Source organism: Lynx rufus, unplaced genomic scaffold (assembly GCF_022079265.1).
Source record: "Lynx rufus isolate CCGP_SWC_20201006 ecotype Redwood Valley unplaced genomic scaffold, mLynRuf1.p SCAF_6, whole genome shotgun sequence".
In the NCBI taxonomy this organism is placed as follows: Eukaryota; Metazoa; Chordata; class Mammalia; order Carnivora; family Felidae; genus Lynx; species Lynx rufus.
The window spans coordinates 65358586-65384309 of record NW_025814878.1 but is presented as its reverse complement, the minus strand read 5'-3'; the positions used below and the strand labels follow the sequence as shown (position 1 = coordinate 65384309).

At 40.2% G+C, this 25724-nt stretch overlaps 1 protein-coding gene across 3 annotated transcripts in view; it reads right to left on the bottom strand.

The window, feature by feature from the left end:
- The window catches only part of BACH2 (BTB domain and CNC homolog 2), a 356461-nt gene that overhangs the window by 138376 nt on the left and 192361 nt on the right, over window positions 1–25724 (bottom strand). For all 3 annotated transcript variants that reach the window (XM_047101755.1, XM_047101754.1, XM_047101753.1), the window contains one exon: window positions 12848–12996. The gene's annotated coding sequence lies outside the window, so the exon portion shown is untranslated. The remainder of the gene's footprint in view (window positions 1–12847; window positions 12997–25724) is intronic.

The following is a 25724-nucleotide window of genomic DNA, read 5'->3' as shown; positions in this document are numbered from 1 at the left end:
GATATGGAAATTACAAGCCAGAAGTTGTATCTGTGAATGGAATGACAGGACAGACCATAAAAAAAAATGTGGAGGAAAAAAAAAAGAAGAAGAAGAAGAACAACAACAACAAGAACAACCAACTAGCAAAATACATCAATTAAAACCTAGCTGGCACTGTTTATATCAGGACCATGTTTTAATTCCTTAGCTTATTGATCTCATTTATCACTCCTTGTCAGGTCCCAGGTGAGGCAAAGTCAAGGTACAGTCAAATTTCTTTTTTAATTTGGTAAATGAAAAAACTGCATCCCACGAAGGTCATGGAGGACGCTGAAGGAAGAGTCTGATGCCAACTCTTAGCATCTAATACTAAAGGTTAACCAAAGAAATTAAGTGATGCCTACACAATTATGATTCTATGATGAAATATACAGTATATTTACTTAAAAAAAAATAACTAAGATCTACATCCAGCATGGGGCTTGAACTCATGACCCTGAGATCAAGAGTTGCATGCTCTACTGACTGAGTCAGTCATGTGTCCCAATGTATTTATTTTTTTAATGGAAAATTTTCGTGGGCAGAAAGACTCTGAGAAGGGCAGGCATACACTCCATTAAACAGTAAATAACTTATTAAAAATAATAAAGTGAAAGAAGTGACAGTAATTGTTTTCTGCCTGTCAGTATCTGGTCATCTCTAGGACTGACCGGTAATCAGAATTATAACAGATACAATATTTTCTGTAGAGAATTACACCACCATGGAAGCTAACTGCTCCTGAAGTTTTGTCCAGTCCCACCTGAAATATTTAAAACTGCACTTGATTGGGGCGCCTGGATGGCTCAGTTGGTTGAATGTTTGACTTCAGGTCATGATCTTGCCGTTTGTGAGTTCGAGCCCCGCATCAGGCTCTGTGCTGACAGCTCAGAGCCTGGATCCTGCTTCGGATTCTGTGTCTCTCCCTCTCACTTCCCCTCCCATGCTCATGCTTTGTCTCTCAACAATAAATAAACATTAAAAAAATTTAAAAAATTAAATAAAATAAATAAAACTGCACTGGATTAAAACAGCACTCTCTCTTTCATAATGTACATCAGCAGGTACTACAATTTAACATGCACAGATGTTAGAGCTGAAATATCCATGCTTAAACAAAAAACATAGGGAGAAGGTAAAAATAACTGAATATGCTCAACACAGTACCAACCTTAAAAGGAAAGACAGGCTTACATTGTGCTGATTTAACGGCAAAATAAAGAAATGATCCCCCAGATGGCATCGGTAACCTGTGAAGAACCAAACTACTCTGTAAATGACCTGCAGCTTTCTGTTTGAGAAACACTGGACAAGAGGCTGATCGTGTGTCCATTTAATTCCAAAATCTGTACCCCAGGCATCCAGGGGAACCCCCAAATGCCCCGAAATTCTCCAGCACGTTCATATTTTACAATGGCACAAAGAAGAGTAACAACTCCATCCTTTCAATGAGTGCTGGTTTTGTACTTCATATATGGTATTTCATTTAATCTGCACAACCACCCTATGAGGTAGGTACTATCCCTGTTCCTTTTTTCAAATAAAGACATCCAGGCTTAGGAGAGGTTAAATAAACAGATCAAGGTCAGCAAGTAGCTAAGTTAAGATTTGGTCCTGAGTCCTCTTTCTCCCAAAGCTCTTGCCTTGCTTTAACCACCATGCCTCACCCTATCTGCCTCAGTTGGAGATGCCAGTGAGGAATGTGATCTGGAGTCTTCAATTTCCAGACGCTTCTGGAATGACTGCCCTCTTGACTCATCTCGTTTCGCAAATTACATCAAACTGAAAGGCTCAAAACACTTGCAGACATTCTCATTCTCTGGAAATGCCACAGCCACTCAGCCAGTGGAATGGGGACAGCACCATCACCGGGATCACCAAGGTACAAATTTCCCTGTGAACGCTGACGCCACCTCTCTTTGGTGTTTCTTCTAGCCACAAACTGGCACGTTATCACTGACTGTGGTTGCAGTAGACTCAGCAGTCAGATAAAGGGGAGTTTCTACTTGGTTAGCTGCTCCTCCAACATCTGTGTCCAAGGAGGGTCCTCCAGAGCAGGCACGCACTCATCCTTGTCCTCCCTCCCCACCGACCCCATCAGTCCACAAACAAGAGGCTTTGCTAATCTCTTGGCCACACCACTAAGAAATCCTCCCCTTCCCGTGCTGCGAGTCTTCAAGAAACAACTTTCTAACAATGAGTCAAAAAGATGATGTTTTAAAAGAGCATTTCAAACAAGGCAATTACTTTTTAAAAAAAGATTCAAGGATTCTATCACTTCTTTCAGCCTTCCATTGACACAATTTGTTTATGTATGAGTCGAGTCTTTCTTCCTTCAGAAGGGGAAAATGCTGATAAACTAGCACATGTAGACAAATAGCGCAAAAACCTGGCTGCCTCTTGCTGCTTAAACAGAGTCACATTTATTTCCCAACGCACCACTTACCAGACAGATGCAAAGATGTGGGCAAGCCAGTCATCAGAATTAACAGAGTGATTGTGCTTGCACTACATATTCTGATTTGTATGAATCTTATTTTTAGCCATGCACAAAGGGCAATAAATGGAAAATCTTATTCTAACCGCTACTTTTTCTGGGCCACCCACACTGCTCCACCTACCGCACAAGTTCACAAATGTAAAAAACCCAACGCAGGGTTTGTCCTAACAAGGGATGCAAAGAGGCTAAAACGTGTGACATTTTTTCCAGTTAGTGTTGGTACTTTCACTCTTTTTCTGTATCAGGACTTTCAGGGAAAACAACATTGACTTATCTATGGGCATTTTCCGAGACTCCACGTTGGTATGCCATTCAGCACACAGGCAGTTGTGATTCGCAAGGCACGGGCACCAACCTGCTGCGAGCCGCATGTCAACCAACCTTCAGCAAAGAAATGCACCCACAAACATTTCTGTATATTCAGGAAGGTGATACCTACAACATTTTGTTCTGAGACAATGCCAACGTCTTAAAAGTTCCTCAAATGAACAAAAATGGTATCAGACACATAAATGTTGCTAAAGCACAGCAGGCTCTCGGAAAGGATCTTACCCAAGTGAGGTCAATATTGCTGCTCCTCAGTCTGCCTTTAGTTTGCAGTTGGACAATGTTCACCGAGGCGGTTACCTCCTTGCCATCTCCCTTCCCTGTTGTGCATTCCCCTCCCTGCCTGCCCTGTCCACAGTCCCCACCGCATCTCAGGCAGCTCACCAAGCATTAACTCACACGGCTGCCACACCCGCCAAGCAGCCGATACTGAGAGACAGACACTTTGAGAGCAAACAACAAAAACACATTGACGAAGAGGATGTTTTCTAGGGGCGTAGAGAGGATAGAGATGAGAGTCTATTTTCGATGACTCTCTCCTTAGACTTTTAATGAAAAGTTAAATGATTAAGGTCCCAGGGTAGCAATTAAAATGCTTGTTCTTCTGAGCCCTCTGCAAACCTCAACAGCAAACATACGCAGGTAGTGATCAATATTTAAAAGTCAATTCAACAAAATAATTAAGACGCGAAAGGAGGCAACTCTGAGAAAGGCATCTTTCTTTACCTGTGTGCTTGCTCATTATCCAGAAACTAGAGGAAATGTTCCGTCATCCTCTGGTAGTTAACACATGCCCTGCAGAGCTAACACCTTCTTCCGATAACGCACGGTACGAGAGCAGCCCTGATGAGGTGTATCAGAAAATCTTTTTTGGGTTATAGTCCACTCTTGTCAGACCTTCTGACTAGTGCTGTAAAAACACGGGTAATTAAGTGTTACGAAAAAGTGGGTCATACACCACGGAGATACAACCACACCGCCCCCAAACTAGGCTCCAAATGACTGTGCTCTGAGAAGGTGGGAGGGGTCTGAACACAGCGAAAGCAAAACTTTTATGTGGTGAGGAGCATTTTGGTTTTCACTGGTTTAGGTTAGAGAAAGTTAATCTCAATGTCAACTACAAACCAAATAACTTTTAACGTGTTCTTGAAGTTTTATGACAAATGCTGGCTGTTAATGTAATGGGAAATTCAGATACAATGTCATAAACAGTCCAAGGGACAGTCTCAGGCTTAAATGACATGTCCATCACCGAAGAGTGAATGCTGTGTGACTCAGTGAAGCAAAGCGGTCAAACCGAAACTGAAGACAAAGAAGCAAATTCTTATTATCCACATTAGCATCTCCTTCTCCTGAGGAGGATCAAAGTACTCTATACCACTTCCCCACACCTGTAGCCAGCTTGGGCATTCAACAATCGCGGATATTTATCAAAGCACCCCTCGACTTCTGTAGCAAGAAGGCAAAATGTAGTACGTGAATTGAGCACATTCATTCATCTTTCAGTCACGAGCCACAGATATATTAATTCAATACATACGGAGTCCCGATTATAAACAAGGACACGAAGGATGGTGAAGGGATGCAGAGAGAAGAACCTAGAAGAATCTGCTTTCAAAGAACTTAAGTCTTGTATAAGAGATAAGACCTAGTCATGACCAGACCAAATACAGATCATTCTTTTAAAACAAGATCTTTTCTAGCAGCTTCTTACTATAGACTTCTTATTCTACTGACATAAGGCTTGTAGAAAACATTCCTACATTTTTCAGATGAATCTAACAATCCCCTTAATTTTTTTAAAAAGTGATTCATTTTAAAATTTTTATTGAGAGAGAGAGAGTGAGTGAGCGAGCATGAGTGGGGGAGGGACACAAGGAGAGGGACAAAGAGACTCCCAAGCAGGCTCCACTCTCAGGATGGATCCTGACGCTGGGCTCCATCCCATGACCCTGGGATCATGACCCAATCAAAATCAAGAGTCAGTCTCAACTGACTGAGCTCCCCAGGCACCCCAATCCCCTTAATTTTTTTTTAATCAGGGTTTTCTTTTAGTGCTTAAGATCCTTCCTCACCTTCGCTACATGTTAGGATTCACCCTGACCCAAAGTCCTAGCATTTCCCAAAGGGAAGCACAGAGCTATCAAGACAATCCCAGGAACTATAACACCACACCAGAGGAATTTGAAGAGAAGTCTCTTTGAAGGGGGATAAAGGATTCAACGTTGAAGGAAAAGCTCTGGTTCACAGCACAAGAAAGGATATATTTGAATCACATTTTGGTACCATCAGGTATAAAATCAGAATTTTACTGTAGAACATACTGTTTGGATTATGGCTGGGGATATGGCTAAGCAACGTTTCCCATTTCTGGCAAATTGCTATATTGTGTACTGATAACAAATTTCTTAAATAACTAGAATACAGTTAGTTGATCTAACACTAATACCATTTTACATATAATTAAATCGTTCTCTTATGATTCCAGAGGCCCATTAGGATCTTAAGGGCCTCTCAATAGTCCTTTTCATTGACAAGATGCAGAAATTAAAAAAAAAAAGTTAATACTGATTTCCACTTGATAAAGATAATGGTGTATCTACATAGGTATCTGTTCTTGTAAGAGTTGATTAATGTTATTTGTGAGAAAAAAATAAGAAACGAGGAGATCATTATCCTAGAAAATGATAGCCAAAGTCATCATTCCTAAGCTCCACCAAATTTGTGGGATGTAACCAGTCCAGAATACTGCTTGTAAATTTGGAATTATTTGATTAATTGAAAAGAGTCTGGAAAAATACACAAAAGTATGAGTTAATAGTCAGGTTTTATTCTGGGTAGCTGGATTACAGGTAATTTATTTTCTTCTTTGTTGTTTTATAAATTTTGTACAAGAAACATATTACTTTCACAATCAGGAAAATAAAGCTACTCCTGTTTTAACAAAAGGAAACAATTATTCTCTGATTCTGCTCTTCCTAGTAATTAAAAATACTTGATACACGGAACCCAGTATAATAATCTGGCCTGGCGACAAGTCAGACATGAAATACAGGAAAAATCTACTAGAAACAATAGATTACAGTTTCTAGTTAAGCTCTACAGGGACTCTAAAAATCCTCCTACACTCCAGAACTTTGCAAATACTGCTCTTTCTCATCATGATCCATGATTTGCACACTCTCCAGCTGCAGATGCCAGGGCCCTCACAATGATCAATGAGGGTGGGCAGGTGTCCTTGTAAGAGTGTGGTGCCACCACCTGGGTTAAATCACAGCTCACAGACAGGTGTCACTTTGCCAATGAAAGGTATAGTCAAAAGAGAGCACACAAATAATTTCTAAAAAGCCACAGATTGGAAATGATTAGAATTAGTTGATAAACTATTTGTGCTACAACTGATAACCACTTGGTAAAGTAGCTTCATAATATGCATGGTTGAGTTTCTTTGGAGATTCACAGAGAATACCATGTGAAATTTCTGATTTACATATTAATGTATACTACCATGCTGGTAACACTACCCCTATCTGTATGTACCACTAGTGTATATGCAGAGAATAAAAATTAATTTTGATGATGCTTTGAGCAGAACATAATCCTAACACTAAATGCTACAAATAAGTGCATCATACAATCTTTCTAAAAAAACACAAAAGAATTGGCTTCAAAACTGTTAATGCTGGGGCACCTGGGTGGATCAGTCGGTTAAGTGTCCGACTCTTGGTTTTGGGTCAGGTCATGATCTGTGGTTTGTGTGTTCAAGCCCTGCATTGGGCTTTATGCTGACAGTGGGGAGCCTGCTTGGGATTCTGTCCCTCTCCCTTTCTCTCTGCCCCTGCCCTGCTCATGCTGTCTCTGTCTCAAACAAAACAAAACAAAACAAAACAAAACAAAACAAAACAAAACAAAAACAAAAAAACTATGCCAATGGGTTCCCAATGACTATAAGAATGAAATATACATGTTCATAAAATTATTTTATAAATTACTCTTAATATCATTAATATTACCACTTTTAAATTTTTAAAAAAAAATTTTTTTTTAACGTTTATTTATTTTTGAGACAGAGAGAGACAGAGCATGAACGGGGGAGGGTCAGAGAGAGAGAGGGAGACACAGAATCGGAAGCAGGCTCCAGGCTCCAAGCCATCAGCCCAGAGCCCGACGCGGGGCTCGAACTCACGGACCGTGAGATCGTGACCTGAGCCGAAGTCGGACGCTTAACCGACTGAGCCACCCAGGCGCCCCAATATTACCACTTTTAAAGTGCTTCCAAACTTTAAAGGGTTCCAAATAATGAACATAAGGAGAATATCTGAAATTTAAACTCTGGCACTGGAAAGGTGGTAAAAGCTAAACCTTGGAGTTTTTCAAGAAGAATAAACACGGTGTGTGTGTGTATATATATATATATATATATATATATATATATATATATATATTTGTAAATCAACAGTTTTGGATTATTAATTAAGGCATGAAAATAAGTCTAATAAAACCTCTTTAACTGGACTAATTGAGGATAAGAAGATTTTCTTGTTTGTTTCAATTTTCTGGTTAATTGACAGCTAGAAAATGCTTTTTGTTGAAAATCTTTCAAAAGCAGTTTCTTTTCTTAATTATAAAACATTTAACCATTTTCAATGATTCAGCAGGTCAGTGTCATCAGTTACAGATATCCTCCAGGGTTTATTCTCCATCTTTACAAAACCGAAGCTATCTTGTTTTCTGAATCTCTATTTCTGAAAAAGGGAAGTGGGATGTGTGCAGTAGGTAGGGTGGGGTGTGCGGGAGGGGTTTGAGTGGGGGTGGGGAAGTATGAAGGTTAGTGAATTCAGGATTCTGGTTTGTTGGGTTCCAGGTAGCTAAGCCATCACTAAACATGAATTCAGTGTCTGGAACGAGGTAATCTGATTCCTAGGAGACATGAGAGCCTACAAGGAGGGCCCCCAAGGGTCTATCTTTGTTAGTATTCTCTATCTTATATCATTCCATCTGGGCGACTTGGTTTCCTGGTCTTCTCTGGGGAAAAACCGTGTCAGTGTGTCCATCTAAAAATTATGATCTCTGAACTCATGGGGCTGAATTTATTTTGATTTAATCCTATATCCATGTCATTTCAACTCAAGCTTAGGGAGCAGGTAGCCGCATGTGAATGTCAAGGATGAATGAGCACTGACTTTTCTCTCTCAGACTTGCTGCCCTGGATTTTCTTTTCTATAAAAACCTTCAATTCCAGTTTCTGATATCTTAGCAGCTGAAACCTTTGTTATTTTGCCCTGTCCTCCATCACCTTTGTCCTCTCTCCATCACCTAGAGAGTTCATTTCTAAGCAGGTTTGGAAAGTCAGGGTAGGAACAATGGGACTGATTTATACATATTGTACTTTAACTTTGATGACTTTATTGGTTATACGTTTCCCTTAAGCCAAATACCTACATATGTATGTATATGTATACAATATATAATGCATGCATGTGCATGCACACACACATAATCCCGATTATCCCGATTATTTCTTCCTTCATCCTTAAGAAGAAGTGGGAAAATTTCAGACAGAGGTTCCTGAGCTTTTTGGAACTGTGGGTCTTTACGCACTGCTCTTCAGGAATTATAAGCCCTGGTCAGACCCAAGGGCAGGGTCTGAAGGTAGTACAAGAGGTCTGAAGAAAACACGGCTACTGGGCCCCATGAGAATTTGCTAATTGTTCTCCAAGTCCAGCTTTCAAGAAACATAGAATAAAAAGCAAAATCCCCCCAAAGTAGGGCTCTAATGGACTAACCTAGTAAGTTCAGTCCTGCATATTCCCCACAGAACCGCAGGACTCACTAAGTTGATCTGTGATTTATGGGTATTACAGTGATTTGGTGATGAGGGGTAAATGAGACTTCATTTGGAGTATGTAAAATAGGCATTATAATAATTTGAGTCTCCATTGCAGGAGAATTATTTGCTATTAATTTTCTTCTACAGCTTTTCCTTTTTTCTACTAGGCTTCAATCAGTGGCTATAACATAATCAAGTCCATATTCTCTGGTTTGTGCCCCAATGTCCACCTCTACTGATGAAGACCTGTTATGTGTCACAGCTATGCATGGAGGGCCATAAGCACTATGCATTATGGTGCACTGTACTTAGACTCATTCATGAACACACAATTCAGGTGAACTGGAGCAGCCCTACTATAGGAGCACAGGTGGGTACACATTCCCTCCATCACAGTGGAACAGCTTTCCTGCATTTGTCAATGACATTTGGTAGAGATTATAGTCGTTTATGGCAAATTTCCCTGGCAGTTTCTGACAAATGTGTCCTTGCCCTGAGGGGAAACCCATCCCTAAGAGTGAAGTATATGTTCTGCAGATCCCTTATCCTTGCTCAAAGGGTGCCAGGGAAAGTGACGGGGCTGAGGAAGGTATGAGGGACACAGCCATCTATTCTTACTCCACCCTCACAAACTGTAACAGCTCCATTTAGTTATTCTGCACAGCATTCTTGGAAGGCAAGTGAGCTCCGAAATTCAGTTAAAAAATCATTAATTAACTGGGGCGCCTAAAATCATTAATTAGCTAGGTGTCCGACTTGAGCTCGGGTCATGATGTCAAGGGTCATGAGTTCAAGCCCTGCATCGGGCTCTGTGCTGAGAGTGCAGAGCCTGCTTCGGATCCTCTGCCTCCCTCCCTCTCTCTGCCCCCTCCTGCTCGTGACAGTGAGGAGCCTGCTTGAGATTCTCCTCTCTGCCCCACCCCCCCGCCCCGACACACTCTCTCTGTCTGTCCCTTCCCTGCTCACACTTTCTCTCTCTCAAAATAAATACATTTAAAAAAATCATTAATTAATTGTTACTGGGATGAAATATATATAGCATTTACCATTTTAAAGAGTATAATTCAGTAGCATTAAATTCATTCACATTGTTGTACTATCATTGCCACTATCCATCTCCAGAACTTTTTCATTTTCCCAAAGTGAAACTACCCATTTAATGCTAACTCCCTGTTCCCCTCTATTCTCAAACCCTGACATCCATCATTCTATCTTCTGGCTCTAAGTTTGACAACTCTAGGTACCTCATATAAGTGGGATCATTCGATACTCGTCCTTTTGTGTCTGACTTATCTCACTTAGTATCTTTAAAGTTCATCTCTGTTGTAGCATGTGCCAGAATTTCATATCTTTTTAGGACTGAATGATAGTCCATTGTGTGAATATAGCACATTTTCCTTATCCACTCATTTGCTGGTGGACATTTGGGTTGCTTCCACTTTTTGGCTATTGTGAATAATGCTGTAGGAACATGAATGCATAAACATATGTCCAAGTCTCTGTTTTCAGTTTCTTTATTTGTATTAAGAGAAAGAGAAAGAGAGAGACAGAGAGAGAGAATGAGAGAGAGAGAGAGAATGAGTGGGGAAGAGGCAGAGAGAGAATTCCCATGAACCATGATCCATTGAACCATGGGCCACGGGATCCCATGGTTGATCCCATGAACCATGAGATCATGACCGGAGCCGAGATTAAGGGTCAGACACTGAACCGACTGAGCCACTCAGGTGCCCCTGTCCAAGTCTGCTTTCAGCTCTTTTAGGTATATATCCAAAGGTGGAATTGCTGGATCATATGGTAATTCCATGTTCAATTTTTTTTTTAAGAACTGTCATACTGTTTGGTATTTAGGTTTTTTAAATTAACAAATAAATTAGTTTTTAATGCAGATTTAGGTTTACAGCAAAACTGAGTGGAAAGGAGAGAGGGTTCCCATACTCCTTGTCCCCACACATGCACGGCACTTTTACAGAGACGCTCTAGACAACTCGGTGACCTGAGGGCTTCACCCCAGGCTGCAGGGAGTGATTTAGGCAGGCTGTGTCAGATCTGGCAGGAGCTTCAAGCACTGAGTCACCTGAGGCGAGTCACCTGAGGTGTTGGAGCAGCCTTCTTCCTTCCCCAGGCCATGAAACTGACTGACATCAAAGGTGATCGTACAGGAAAACCTGATGTGTAAACATGGACACTCACAGGTGCCAAAGGAGGAAGGAGATTAAGGAGCATTTGATCCAACCTACTTCTTCCATATCATGGTGGAGATGCTTCGTAAACTGAAAAGCTTGCTTCCAAGGATGCTGTGCAGAATAACTAATCGGTGCGTGACAGAGATGTTACAGTTTGTGAGGGTGGAGTCAGAAGACATAATTATATCACTTACAACTCTATCAGCCCTCTTACCATCCGTGTTACCCTTTGGGCAGCCCCGAGAAGGCAGCTCTAGATTAAGTCCTTACAGAAGTCTTTCATCATCTATCACCTTTTTGCCTTATTTTTCTGATCCTGTGGTTTTTAGTTTAAATACATGCACTTACATGTACCTCCAGGATCTCTGGCTCTGCTAATGGTTAGGCAATAGATAAGCTCCGTCATTCTGTCTGCTTCAGAACCGCTTTATGAACAGTGATTATTCTCAATTTTTGAGAGTTCTAATAAAAGAACTGTGTGTTCTAAGTGCTCCTCTGAATGAACATTTACCATATCCAAGTAAAATGTTATAAATCACAATGCTTATCCACAGATTTAAAATGCCCAGAAATTTCTCATACATTTCCTGGACAGCATCACTCACACTATTTTTATCCTCACACCGACTCAATGAAACAAAAGAAAAAATGTTTAAAATTCTTACAATGAAAGCTAGAAATATACAAATGCATATATATTCATAGGCACATATGTACATTTGCATGTATGCTCACATATATCCAAATGTGCATTTGTTGAGCCAAAAGCTTCCACTTTTTTCTATTAACATGGAATAAATTGTTCTTGTCCTCAGTGGAGAGGTGATTGGCATGTTCCAAAGCCAATGCTGATCCTCAAAATGCTGATCCTCAAAATATGTCAGTCCTGAGAACTTAGAACCCCACAAGAACCTGAACTTGATGACCTGGACTATTTATTAGAGATGTGTCTCCCTTCCCACATGTGTTTTGTAAATTGAGTCCCATGTAAGTGTATGAGAAGAAAGATAATAGTATGATGATTCACTTTGAAAAGCAGCAATACATTTGTCAATCTGGGGGAAAAAAGACTTCCCTTTTGAGTGTATCTAAAACGTGATAAGCATACCGGCAAAAAGACTGTTGCTGTCATTTTAGCCTAAAAACAGCACAGTTGAGACCCTTGTTGCACTCCAAGGACAAAGAATGACCAGTATTATTGACTCTAAAGCTGGTACAGAATAACAGCATTTACTTGGCTGGACTTTCAAATGTGATGGTCCTAAGAAGACCTTCTCTCTCTCTTTTTAAAAAAAAATTTTTAATGTTTATTTACTTGTGGGGGGGGGGAGGGCAGAGAGAGAGACACACACAACATCTGAAGCAGCTCCAGGCTCCAAGCTCTCCCTCCACACACAGAGCCCAATGTGGGGCTTGAACGCACGAACCATAAGATCATGACCTGAACTGAAGTCAGATGCTTAACTGATTGAGACACCCAGGCGCCCACAATCTCTTTTCTTGAGACATGAGTCAATATGTTAAGTAAAGCACTAAATATCTTAATTTAGTGACATTTAAGAGTGAATATTTAATATATTTTTCTCCCTTTATTGTTCATCCTTTCAGTTACACGTGAATTAAAGCAGTGATTCTCAAAGCGGAGTCCCTGGACCACTCGCTTCAGCATCACCTGGAAACTTGTTTGAACAGCAACTTCCCAGCCTACCCCAAATCTACTGAATCAGAAATTCTGGGCATGAGGCCCAGGAAGTTGTACCTTAACAAGCCCTCCAGGTGATTCTGGTGCAAGTTAAAGACCCAGTGCATTAAGGAGGCACCAATATGAAGATTCTAATCCGTGCTCCCTTCCTCAGTTATCATTTTCGAGATACTCTGTTAAAAGAAAAGTAACCCATGTGGGTTTAGGCTACTTGTTATTATCATCTAAGAAAATTCTTACCATTGTTTGGTTCCAGGAAAGAAACCTCAGTCACAACTTACATGTAATTTTTCCAGGCTCTGTGCTGGCTTCGAGTCTTAGGATGCAGGGAACTGGGCGAAGGGAGAGATGAGAAGGCTACAGCAATCCATTCAGACATGGACCCCAAAGCTTTGCAGGGCAACCTTGTGACAGGTCAGTGAGTGTCCACCTGAATGGGGAGGGGGGAAGAGCTGTCCATTAGCAGAGTAAACCTCGCAGGTTAACATTTCTCCCTCCCCTCCTGCTATCCTGCCACACCGTGTCCCTCGCTTTTATGACAGAATCTGACTTGCTATGGCTCTGGCTGTTTGCCTTTTGACTACTCCACATAAACAGAACATGATAAAATGGTCCATAGTAATAATACTTGAGCTCAACCCACGGGGAAGCCCTGTTTGGTGAATATTTCCTGTAGGTAAGCGTCCCTCACTGGGAGCTCTTTGAACCCAAAAGCAGTTATGAGACCCATGTCCAATCTCATGAATGTTTCCTTTCAACAAATGAGAACACCTTGGTTTAAAAGACACATGCAGCTGCAATAACAGGAAGATACAGGAACAAAGGATACATTCGGGAATTCTGAGATGAGATGATTCTCTGATGCCTTAAATATGTTTATTCACATAATATTTAAAATTTATATTTATTAAAAAAATTTTTTTAGAGAGAGAGCATAAGCGAGGAAGAGGGACAGAGGGAGAGGGGAGAGAGAGAGAATTTTAAGCAGGTTCCATGCTCAGCATGGAGCCTGATGTGGGGCTTGATCCCATGACTCTGGGATCATGACCTGAGCCAAAATCAAGAGTCAGACGCTTAACTGACTGAGCCACCCAGGTGCCCCTAAATATGATTATTTTTAAAACATTTTTCTAATGCTAAATTGATACCAGCTGATTGCAGAACATTAGAAAAGCATAAAGAAAAAATACCAAAAAACAGACTTTTAACTACTATGAATAAAGGAGAGGGAAGGTAGGTGGGAGGGGGGTGGGGAAATAGGTGATGGGGATCAAGGAGTGCACTTGCCGTGATGAGCAACCAGTGATATACGGAAGTGCTGAATCACTATATTGTACACCTGAAACTAAGATAACTATATTTCAACTAACTGGAATTAAAATAAAATAAAATAAAATAAAATAAAATAAAATAAAATAAAATAAAATAAAATAAAATAAAATAAAGGAAAAAAAAGGATCAACTGTAGCCCTGGACCTGATAAATCACTAATGATATTTTGTTGTATAATTCCATAACCCCTTGACCGAAACTCCTGAACTTCAGAATATGTTCCTGAATTCAGAATTGTTCATTTCTAAAAACTATTTTGATGCAACTATGATTTATCACATAATATTCCATCAGGGTCTGGAGCAGCACTCCATAATCTGACATATTTTGTAATATTTTTGTAGCAAAACCAATGCATATTCCTATTAAGGTGGATAAAACAGAATCTCACATTGGTTCAGGCCAGGTTTTTCTACCAAAGAAGTTACAAAAAAACCCTTTTGATTTTTGAATGCTTTTGGATTCAGAATTGGGGATAAAAGCTTGCAGACCAGTATTCTTTTCAGATACACAAAAAAACTCAAGAGTTTTGTTTCTACTTTTCATTCAGTGTTACACAAATGTGAGTGTTTCCCCAAGTAATTAAAAACACTTCAAAAACATGCTTTTCAATGTCTATGTAATATTATATCCCACTTAGAAAAGGTTTTTTTAATGATTTCATTTTTGGAATTACATTTTTCGTTGTTGTTAATGCAAATAACACTTTGAGGGACATATTTGAGTATCAGATCGTCTGAATTTCTGAATACTTTCTTAGGTGGATCTGAGAACAAGAATTATTGGGTCAACTGGTGTAAACTTTAAGGGTCTTGATGATTTTCCAGAAAAGCCATACCAATTTACACTCCTAACACAGCATGAGTGCCTGGTTAATTTGTTTAATTACCCACATTATCATAGGCAAGGAAAAAATACACTTGCATCTCATACATCTTAACAAAGCTCTAATCAATGATAATCATACTTAGGAGATTTTATTTTTGTTTTTCTTTTTTTTTTTTTTAATTTTTTTTTTCAACGTTTATTTATTTTTGGGACAGAGAGAGACAGAGCACGAACGGGGGAGGGGCAGAGAGAGAGGGAGACACAGAATCGGAAACAGGCTCCAGGCTCTGAGCCATCAGCCCAGAGCCTGACGCGGGGCTCGAACTCCCGGACCGCGAGATCGTGACCTGGCTGAAGTCGGACGCTTAACCGACTGCGCCACCCAGGCGCCCCTATTTTTGTTTTTCTTACACAGAAGATAGTGAATAGCTCATAGTCTCTCACATAACAAAAGAGAAATGGGATTAATGTGAGTTTACCATCAACTGGAACCTCATTAGACCAGACTGAGTCAGATCTGGGCAATGGAGGAGCTGTCACTTGTCCATGGGGTCCTAAGTTTGAAAGTGGTACGGAAATAATTCACACATTATCATGAGAAGACAGACAATCATTTGCTAATTATTTGTGGGCTGATAAATTCTGCTTCCAGGCTACTGAGGACTTGTGTTTCCCTTCCTTTTGGTGTTTTTGTATTTCTTGGACATTTTGCTGCTACTCAGCATGGCTATCAGAGAACAGGAAGAGATGTGAAGACAAACTGAAATCAGACAAGCTAATAATAATGGCTAACCCTTGTGAGTGCTTAAGATGTGTCAACTCTGGTGCTGGGCACCTTGTGTGCATTACCTCGTTCAGTGTGCACTGGTATTAAAACTGGTAGCTGCAAAATTTGAAAGTATGTGCTCACTCATCAATCACTGTTCCACTCTAATAAGTTTGGAGCAGTTAGAAGTTTGGGATTTCAAAGAGTTATTCAAGCCTAGTGTCTTATTGTCACGGCTCCAAGTCTGGTTATAAACCACAGACTTTGCCTTTACCCTTTTTCGTTGTTGTTAGCACCCTCTCTAGCATCTACACAAAGCAGAGGAAATGACACAAATAAAATCCAAGAAAACTCTAGATAATAATTAATGCTTTGAAGGTCCTATACTTACAGGAGGGAGGCCGTATCTCTTAGAGTACCACAGAGAGTTGGGAGTCTGTTGTATAACACAAAACAGTGTATACACAGAAAAGACATGAGGATACACACAGGATATATACTTCAAAAAACAAACACACAGATACATTCTTCCCAAATGTGACTTCCCAAATGTGGTATATAAATTGGTAATGATAAAGTCAGGGCTCACAACCCCAAGTTCCTTTTCATTTATAGTTTTGTCTAATAATTTTTCTTTCTCTTTTCCTTTTATCCTTACAGGATAATTGGTGTAGAGAATACCACACTTTTCATATGCTAGTAAAAAAAAAATTGAAGTGATACTTCTTTGTTATATGGAATGAAATAACACCACTCTTTTCCTTGTCTATAAAGTCAATTTCTGTAGAGTAGAATATAGTATATACTGTAAAATGGCTAGGGTTCAGAGAGAGGGAGAGAGAGAGAGGAAGAAAAAAGAAAGAAAGAAAGAAAGAAAGAAAGAAAGAAAGAAAGAAAGAAAGAAAGAAAGAGAAAGAAAGAAAGAAAGAAAGAAAGAAAGAAAGAAAGAAAGAGAAAGAAAGAAAGAAAGAAAGAAAGAAAGAAAGAAAGAAAAAGAAAGGCAAAAGATTCCATTTTATTTTGGGAGTGAGTTGAATTGATCTTCTCAATAATCTTATCTAAAAGTAAGGGATGATTCTTAAAAATTATCAAAAAATCAAAAGACAAAAGATGTATCAAGAAGTGAATCATTTCCTTCACTGTGGCTTCTCTTTATAATTAAATAACATTCTCCTGACAATTAGGTGTCAAGTAAGTAGAGTGGCTCCAAAATGATTTTTCTTTGCCAGTCATATATGTGGCTAATTTTCTAAATATGCCAGGACTATAAGGTGTGAAAAATAAAGCAGTAAGAGGAAATGACCCCTCAAAGAACACACTTTGTTTTTTCCAAAATGCCTAATTGCTTGGGGGAAAATACAAAAAATAAAATAAGCTACCACTAATAACAGAAATGATTACCAGAAGCTCTTTATATACTCAAACTGCACAACCAGCATTTCTGAAGCTAATTACAAATTTGGATTCTCTCGTTTTAAAAATATACTTCGAAGCAGCCCACTTCTGTTTTAATGCTGAACCAAAGTCTGTGCAACTGGCATGTTATCAAAGTAAAAAAAATGCGTTGCTTGAACAAAGTTATCACTTTCAATGTCACTAAATCTTGAACTGCAAAATACCACAAACTAAAAACTAGTAATACCATGTGGTTATGTTATCTTACATTTACAAGAGCGTATAGTTTCCCAAGCCCTACGGGACTGAGACCTCTGGGATCACAGCAGCTTTGTTACCTTGGGGAGGCCATTCACTGCCTCTGAGCCTAACATCTTTCACGGGTTCTTGTGAGAATTAAATAGATTAAATGAGAATGTATACAAAAGGGTTTCTGCAAACTATAGGACACAATATCATTATTCTTTTTATTGGCAACTCTGTGAAGCATAAAGATATCCACCCCCATTTCATGGTTAAGGAAACTGACAGGTGGAAGATAAGGCAAAAAATAAAAAAGTACCAAGTTAGGAGACTCTCAGGTTTTATCTACAAATTGGCCACAAAATACCTGGGTAACTCTGTGACTTGCTTCTTTAGTAACAATGAATGCATAGGATGAGATGATTTTAAGGTCTTCTTGAGGCCAATGGTTCTGTGATCTGGGACTTGGCCATGGCGGTGAAAGACAGCCCTAATAATTCTTTGGGAGCAAGTCTCTCCTGGAGGCCAAGTGCAGCGCCCACCAATCTGAGGCCTCTGGAGCTGGGGTGGGGGTTTTTGAGGAGTCTCCCACTCGCAGGGATGGGACTGACATCAGCAAACTCGTTTCGCTAGATTAAGGGGAGGTTGGGGGATCCTAGGTGAATGGCCAGGGTCTCTTGGGAGTACTGGAGGAGCTTGAAACAGCAGCTCTGATTGATTGATTGATTGATTGAGTGATTGATTTGGGGGTGGGGACGGCTTCTAAATAAATTTTTATTTTTATTTACTTATTTTTTCCATTTCTAAAAGTAGGCTTTATTTCTCTATTATGAACAGTTTTTTTTAACTGTAGAACAGTACCTATTTTTATTATTATTGAAAAGGGCATCTTGCCAGCCCTCCTCCAGCCTGCATTCCTTCTTACAAACTCTCCAATTACAGATTTCTCTCTTATGATTTTCACAGTATTCCATATCCCAACCAAGGCACTGAACACATTGCATTGTTATTAGTTATTTATATGTTAGTTTTATTACCTTTTGCCATCTGAGCTCTCCCCATGAGACCATGTGCTCCAGGAGGCCAGGACTGTGCCTCTTCGTCCAGAATAGCCCAGGGACTAGCATACAGTAGGTATTCAATACATGCTTGCCAGCAGCTGTTTATTAACCAGTACAGATATTTCACACACTAACAAGTAGTGTAGACAAATAGGTATATACCACCTGAATGGTCAGTCTTGCTAACAGCCCCACTTTTGTTTGGCTTTCAGTTTCAAAGAGATAGCCACCTCTGGATTCCTACAGTGTTGGGGGGTGGGGGAGAGATGCGAAACAGCTATTTTTTTGTATTATGAGTGCACATCATGGTCACGTGGGAATTTCACTTTAAAAAGATTGGAGCCACTAACTTAGGCCTCTACTAATAATATTCTAGAAGCACTAATACAACTTTCTGTTATGTTCAATATCTGTGCTGTCCAATATGGCAGCCACCAGCCACATATTAATACTCAGTAAATGTACATGGTACAACTGGATTTTAATCCATGAGGAACTTGATTTTAATTTTAATGCATTTAAATTAAATTTAAATAGCCACATGCTATTAGTGGTCACTTTATTGGACAGTGCAGCTTTAGGCTGCCTTACATACTAGTTTTTTGGATACACTTCAGACCCCAGAAGCCCACAGGACAACACCCATTCAAGAAGTTTTTACTGACCTCCTGCTGGGTGCTGGGCACCAGTTAAGTGTTTTAAAACAATGGTGAATGAGAGCCATGGACACTTCCTGCCCTTGTGGCATCTCTTAGCTAGACTGATTTCTGAAGACCTCACAAAACCTTGAAGTGGTTCACAGGACTCTGCTTAGGAAAAGGTGGGTGAGTAGATATGGTAATGCTACACTAAGCACGAAAGCACGGCTTTTTCATTTCTTCATATTTACTGTTAGAGAAGCTGGGGAAAGTTTAAAAAGAGATATCTGAATGATTACTGTTCATTCACTTACAAGTAAAGTCACATATCCCAGATATGGGAAATTTTCTGTATGTAATTCCCTCTTGCACAAACATAAATCCACTTAAAAGCAAAAGTCAGTGGGACCTGCATTCTTAAGCCTAAGAAAAAGTAAATGGTATTTAATTACAGCAACAGTCATAAAAGCACAAGTGGATCTCGAGCTGCAAGCAGTGGGCAAAGGAACGCTGATACCAATTAGCAGTGAAATGATCAGGGTTTCTAGAAGGTACCTCTTGTATAAGTAAGGCTGATTGCATCTTTGTCTCTACAATTCAACTCTCAGCTAAGATTTTCCTAGTGGTTTTAATGGGATGTAATGAACAAAACCCTATTTGCTTTTCCCCAGGAAATTACAGGTGGAGGTATTTTTATCTACATATCTATTTTATCACAAATCTAATACCAACAACATAATTTCTAAGAAACATAAAAGTGGTTTGGTTTCGTGCTTTTCCAATTTCCAATACTGCCTCCCCTGTCCTCCTGTTGTCAATTCTTTGCTAACCACCTCTTCTTGCCTTACGGAAATTTTGAATGATACAAAGAAAAAAAAAAACAAACAAAGCATTTAGAATTGGTTTATGTTCTTGTTTGAACCTGAATCCAGGTTGGCTTAAGTTTAAAAGGACAAAGGCATCATACCCTCGGATACAGTGTTTTTAAATTGATTCTCTCCACAGTATTATCACTTGCTGAGCTGAGCGATAGATATTCAGCTGAGCTAAATATTCACTGAGCTAAATAATTCGGTTTTGCTCAGTATCCCAGTGGTGTCGTACTTGGATGATACCATCGAGGCAATCTGACCTCCTAACTTTAAAATGCCACTCTGGTGCCCTGCCCAAAGTTGGACTACTGATTTGAGGGGCTAATAAATGACTCTTACACATCCACACACACACAATGCACACTCCCATCACTTTTTCTCTCTGGATTGAGTACAAAGATAAATTACAGTGGTCAGAAAACAAAACAAGAGTTCAAAACTTAGTTCCAAAGCACAAATTTCATTTAGAGACTATCAGCGGCTAGAAAAGGTCAAATCGCAAATGTTCCACTCGTCCTATGCTGTACACAATACTAGTAAAAATTTGGTGACAGCATTAGCATTAAACATGTAAACTGAGAGTGGTTCTGGCATCCTTATTCATACTCAGAAACACTAAGTGGAGTAGTCACACACCATTTTATGGCCAGAGGGGCTTAAAAAGAAAGGGGTTAATTTTTGGAAACTACAGAGATGAATTTTTAAAAAAATCTACATTTCAAGCAATTTAAATAGTCACTTGTATAAAGCAGAAGACCTTTGAATCATAGATCTTGTGGCTTTTGTGTTTTGCTCTACTGGCATGGGAAGGTGATGCAAGGAAATGTGCTTTTTTTTCTTTTTTTTCTTGTTACAACCCAGAAAGACGCAGCCATTTCAGACAGGATGGAGAAAATTAAGATGAAAACGTCTCTGAAAGTTTCCACTTACATATTTCAGATGCTGGGACCAAGTTATTCTAGTTGGAGAATTATAACTAGAAAGTTCACTTCTTTGATATTCAAGATGAGTTTAAGTTCCCAAAATACAGTGGACTGTCCAAATTTTCACCTGAAATAATTTTGGGGTTTCTGTGGACTTTATATTATAAAAAAAGTACTGGCATCTATTTATTATTATTATTAGTAATAATAATAATAATAATAATAATAATAATAGGGGCTCCTGGATGGCTCAGTGGGTTAGGTGTCCGACTTCTACTCAGGTCATGATCTTGTGGTTCATGGGTTCTGGCCCTGCTTCAGTCTCTGTGCTGACAGCTCAGAGCCTGGAGACTGCTTTAGATTCTGTGTCTCCCTCTCTCTCTGCCCCTCCCGCACTCACATTCTCTCCCCCCTCTCAAGAATAAATAAACATTAAAATAATAATAATAATAATAATAATAATAATAATAATAAAGTTCCATTTGCTGAGAACTTCTGTGTGCTGGGAACTACACTAGGAATTTTGCAGGTATTACTAACTCATCTGTTGGATGAAAGGACCATGGCTCAGACAGGATAAATGTCTTGGCTAAGGTCACACTACTGGAGGGGATGACATGCAATGTGAATCTGTGTCTACCTGACTCTAAAGGCTCCTCCCTTCCTCTACAACACCATCATCCACTATAATTTGGGGAGATTATATCCTTCTTCCCAAAGGAAACATTATCAATTTCCCACATGCTACCAGTAAAATGTCAAAGTAACCTGATAAAGCTGTGGGTCCTACCATAATCTGATTATTTGTATAAAAAGAATTAATTAACTTGTTAGTTACATTTCACACATTAGAATTAAATTGGAATTAATTAAAATTAAATAATTTTTTTTCTACTGCAGTTTCTTTAAATAAAAGTACTACCAGGTAGCTTATTAAAAAATGACCCAGATCATTCTCTAAAGCTGAGTTAAATCATTGGATACCCGTCCTCAGTCATGGGACATGGCGGTGAAAACACTGTATGAGGAATCTCACTCTGGGTCTCAGTCTCAGAAGAGCATGACTATCCCTGGCAATACCCAAGCCGAGAAGGCCTGAAGCAGGCTACAATGTACCATTTAGGGCTCAAGTACTATATTTTCCCTCCTTATGTCAAAGATCATCCATGAAATCACACAGTCAATGATTAAGTTCATCTGCAAGAATGCAGATGGGTATGCATGTTGAGCCTGCTTCTCAACTTAGTGAAGGGCAGTTTCCTGAGAACTTGGATGGGCATCAATAGTGCCTCAACTTCTCCCAGGTTTGATACTGGGACCAGGTTTGGTCTGGGCTATCTGCCTCCTTTCCCTTGTCTGAGAACTTTGGCTCTGCCTGTGCTTCTTCTATCAGCCAGAAAAGCCTACAGAGTCCTACCCCTTTTGGGAGCTGTAAATGCCTGCTGGCCTCATCTGTCAAGGGCAGGGGTGCCCCCTGACTCCCAAGCTGCACAGGTGTCGGTGCCAGGAAGGTCTCACACAAGGCAAGGTGCTGGTGGGCTGTCCCCAAGTGAGGCTGGTGAGGTCCACACAGAGCTCACTGCGGATGTGAGGGTCACAACAAGTTTGGCCATCGGCCTTGAAGACAGGCGAGGCATATGTTGTTCAAGAGGGGTGTGATTAACCATTCTAGGAAAAGGCAAAACCACTGACCCAGTTGTTCCAGCTAAAAACCTAGGAGTTACCTTTGATTTTCCTCTCTTCCTCTCACTTCTTAACATCTAATCTATCAGCAAGTGCTGTGGATTCTACCTTCTATCTCTAATCTGTCCACCCCTCTCCATCTCTACTGCTAACACCGTCATTTCTCACCTGGCCCACTCCTACTGTGATGGTAAGTGGCTTCTGTGTTTTCAATTCCCTCTTGGCACTGAAAGTCCCCAGGATCACCCCAGATTGGGTGATGTGTAAGGAGGACTCCCAAGACTCAGCATATAGCCGTACCTATGCTTTGATTTATTATAGCCAGATCTCACCTGCTTCTAGCCTGAACCATGACTGGAGACTCTGGCCACAAACCTGCCCTTACCCTCCCCTCCAGTTGCCATCCCATACCCTCCCATAAGCCTCTTCCTCGGCCACACAGGCTCTGCTACCTGCTGCCTTTTCCTCACATGACAAACTTAGCTTCTCTCTCTGGATCTATAGTCTCTATGTTCCTGCCACCACATGCTTTATATAAAAATCATTGTGCTTAATCTCGCTGTGGTCATATACCCTTCAGTGAATCTGGGGCTGTGGCTCAGAATCCCATGGCACCCATAACCACATGGCACCATTGGAGCCAACTCTGGTCTTGTTGTGGTGTAGGCACTGCACCCAGCCTGACACCCACTGCCAGGCCCCTCATCCCAGCCCTCTGTCTTGGGCCACCTCAATCTTTTCTTCTTCTAAGCTTATGGATGATTCTCTGCAGGCTGAGGAAAAGATAAAATAGTGAGCAGAGGCCAGCGAAAGTCAGATGCTGCAGAAGCTGCTATGCCTATACACAGGGGACTGCAGTTATCTGTACAGACTGGATGCTGTTCTGCAGACCTATTTTTGTTTCTGTTTTTTCATAAAGCATGGATCAGCAGGGCTGAAAGGACCTTGGAGACCAGTGAGTTCAACCTCCTCCTTTTACTGATGAGGACACTGTGGTGTGAGGAGAGGCTGGGAAGGAGAAAGCAGCATTTACTGAGGACTTACCATCTGCTTTGGATACATGTCCCAGGTCCCACAGCCAGTGAGTGAGTGTCACAGTTGGGACTACACAGTGCTTCAGTGAGCATTTTCACCCCACATAAGCTTTCACTGATTACTTACATGCTCATATCACACAGAGGAAAGGGGTTAATATTTATCACATAAAGATACTTGGAATTCCCATCTCAAAGGTGAATGGCTTTTCCCTCTGTATCATCCAGTACATGTTTTTATTATAGCAAAATACACAAAACATAAGAGTTATCATTTATAAAAACAGAACTACCCTACGACCCGGCAATTGTACTACTAGGTATTTATCCAAAGGATACAAAAATGCTGATTTGAAGGGGCACATGCACCCCAATGTTTATAGCAGCACTATAAACAATAGCCAAATTATGGAAACAGCCCAAATGTCCATCAACTGACAAATGGATAAAGAAGATATGGTACGGGGCACTTAGGGAGTTCAGTCGGTTAAGCGTTCAACTCTTGGTCTCGGCTCAGGTCATGATCTCATGGTTCGTGAGTTTGAGCCCCACATCAGGTTCTATGCTGTCAGTGTGGAAACTGCTTGGGATTCTCTCTCTCTCCCTCTCTTTCTGGCTTTCCCCCACTTGTACTCTCTCTCTCTCTCTCTTTCTCTCTCTCTCTCTCAAAATAAATAAACTTAAAAAAAAAGATGTGGTATATAATGTATACAATGGAACACTACTCAGCGATCAAAAACGTTGAAATCTTGCCATCTCCAACAGCATGGACAGAACTAGAGTGTATTATATGCTAAGTGCAGTAAGTCAGTCAGAGAAAGGCAAATACATGATTTCCCTTGTATGTGGAATTTAAGAAAAAAAAACAGATGAATACAGGGGAAAGGAAGGAAAAATAAGATAAAAACAGAGCAGGAAGCAAACCACAAGAGCCTCTTAAATGCAGAGAACAAACTGAGGGTTGCTGGAGGGGAGGTGGCTGGGGGGGGGGATGGGCTAAATGGGTGATGGGCATTAAGGAGGGCACTTGTTGGGATGAGCACTGGGTGTTATATGTAAGTGATGAATTTGGGTTCTACTCCTGAATCCAAGATTACACTGTATGTTAATTTATTTGAATGTAAATAAATAATTTTTTTTAAAAGTTACCATTTTACCCATCTTTGTGTATAGTTCAGTGGAATGAAGTACATTAATTTTGCTGTGCAACCATCACCATTACTCATCTAATACATGAAAACAATTTTTAATGTTTATTTATTTGAGACAGAGAGAAAGTGGGGGAGGGGCAGAGAGAGAGGGAGAGAGAGAATCCAAGCAGGCTCTGCACTGTCAGATAGAGCCCTACACGGGGCTTGATCTCATGAACAATGAGATCATGACCTGAGCTGAAATCAAGAGTTGGATGCTTAACCAACTGAGCCACCCAGGCGCCCCTCATCCAATACATTTTTAAGTGTATTTTTTGAATAGTAAATTCAAAATGAGATGGATGAACGCCCCAAAACAAGACTGAAGGAAAAGACAAGTAGAAAATAAGCTTTGGGGGTTATATTTCATCTAACAAAACCTTTCATATATAGTAGGCTCTCTGTGGCATATTCTCCATGATTCTCCCAGTCTTGCAATCTGAACTGTGAGAATGCTGGCCTCCGGGTGAAAAGGTAGCCTGTTGTTTCTCTAGGTTCTCCACTAGCTGTATCTGCTCACAAAAATGTTATGCAACCCAGGAAATCACAGCCTTCCATGCTTCCTCCATAAAAGGACAAGTAAAACAGTATTTCTTGGAAAGATAGGCATTTACCAATGTGTTGCATCTAGATGGAGCTGTCTCCGCCACTCCAGTCTGCTTCTAAGCAGGGTTTAAAAGTGTTGGCACAGAGCACAAAGAACGTCCCTTAGCTATTCAGCATTTAGTTCAACTCCACAATATATTTAGCAAGACTTCTTTTTTTTTCCCCCCTTCCCTTCTTGGTTTAATGACCTCAAATGTACCAACATCCTGTCTTACCTAATCCCCTAACAAGTTCTATCAAATGCCAGGATGGAATCAGACAGCACTGCAGGCAGTGAGATCATTCACTAAGAATTCATTTTTATTCCAAAAATTAGGAGTGCCAGACCATTTAACACAATCTATCGCACAGCCAGAAAATTAGCCTGGCACTTTAAGAGAAACATCTAAACTAATTTTTTAAAACCTACTCCTGTCATAGGTCCTTTAACAAACCGATGACTTTCTCCCCATAAAAAGATGCATATACACAAAATATTTCCACAAACTGGGAAGGAGTCAAAGGATCTCCTATGAGCCTACAGACCCTAGGCAAAAATCCCCCACTGTAAATGAGCTCCAAAAAAGAATTCACTTTGTCTCCAGGCC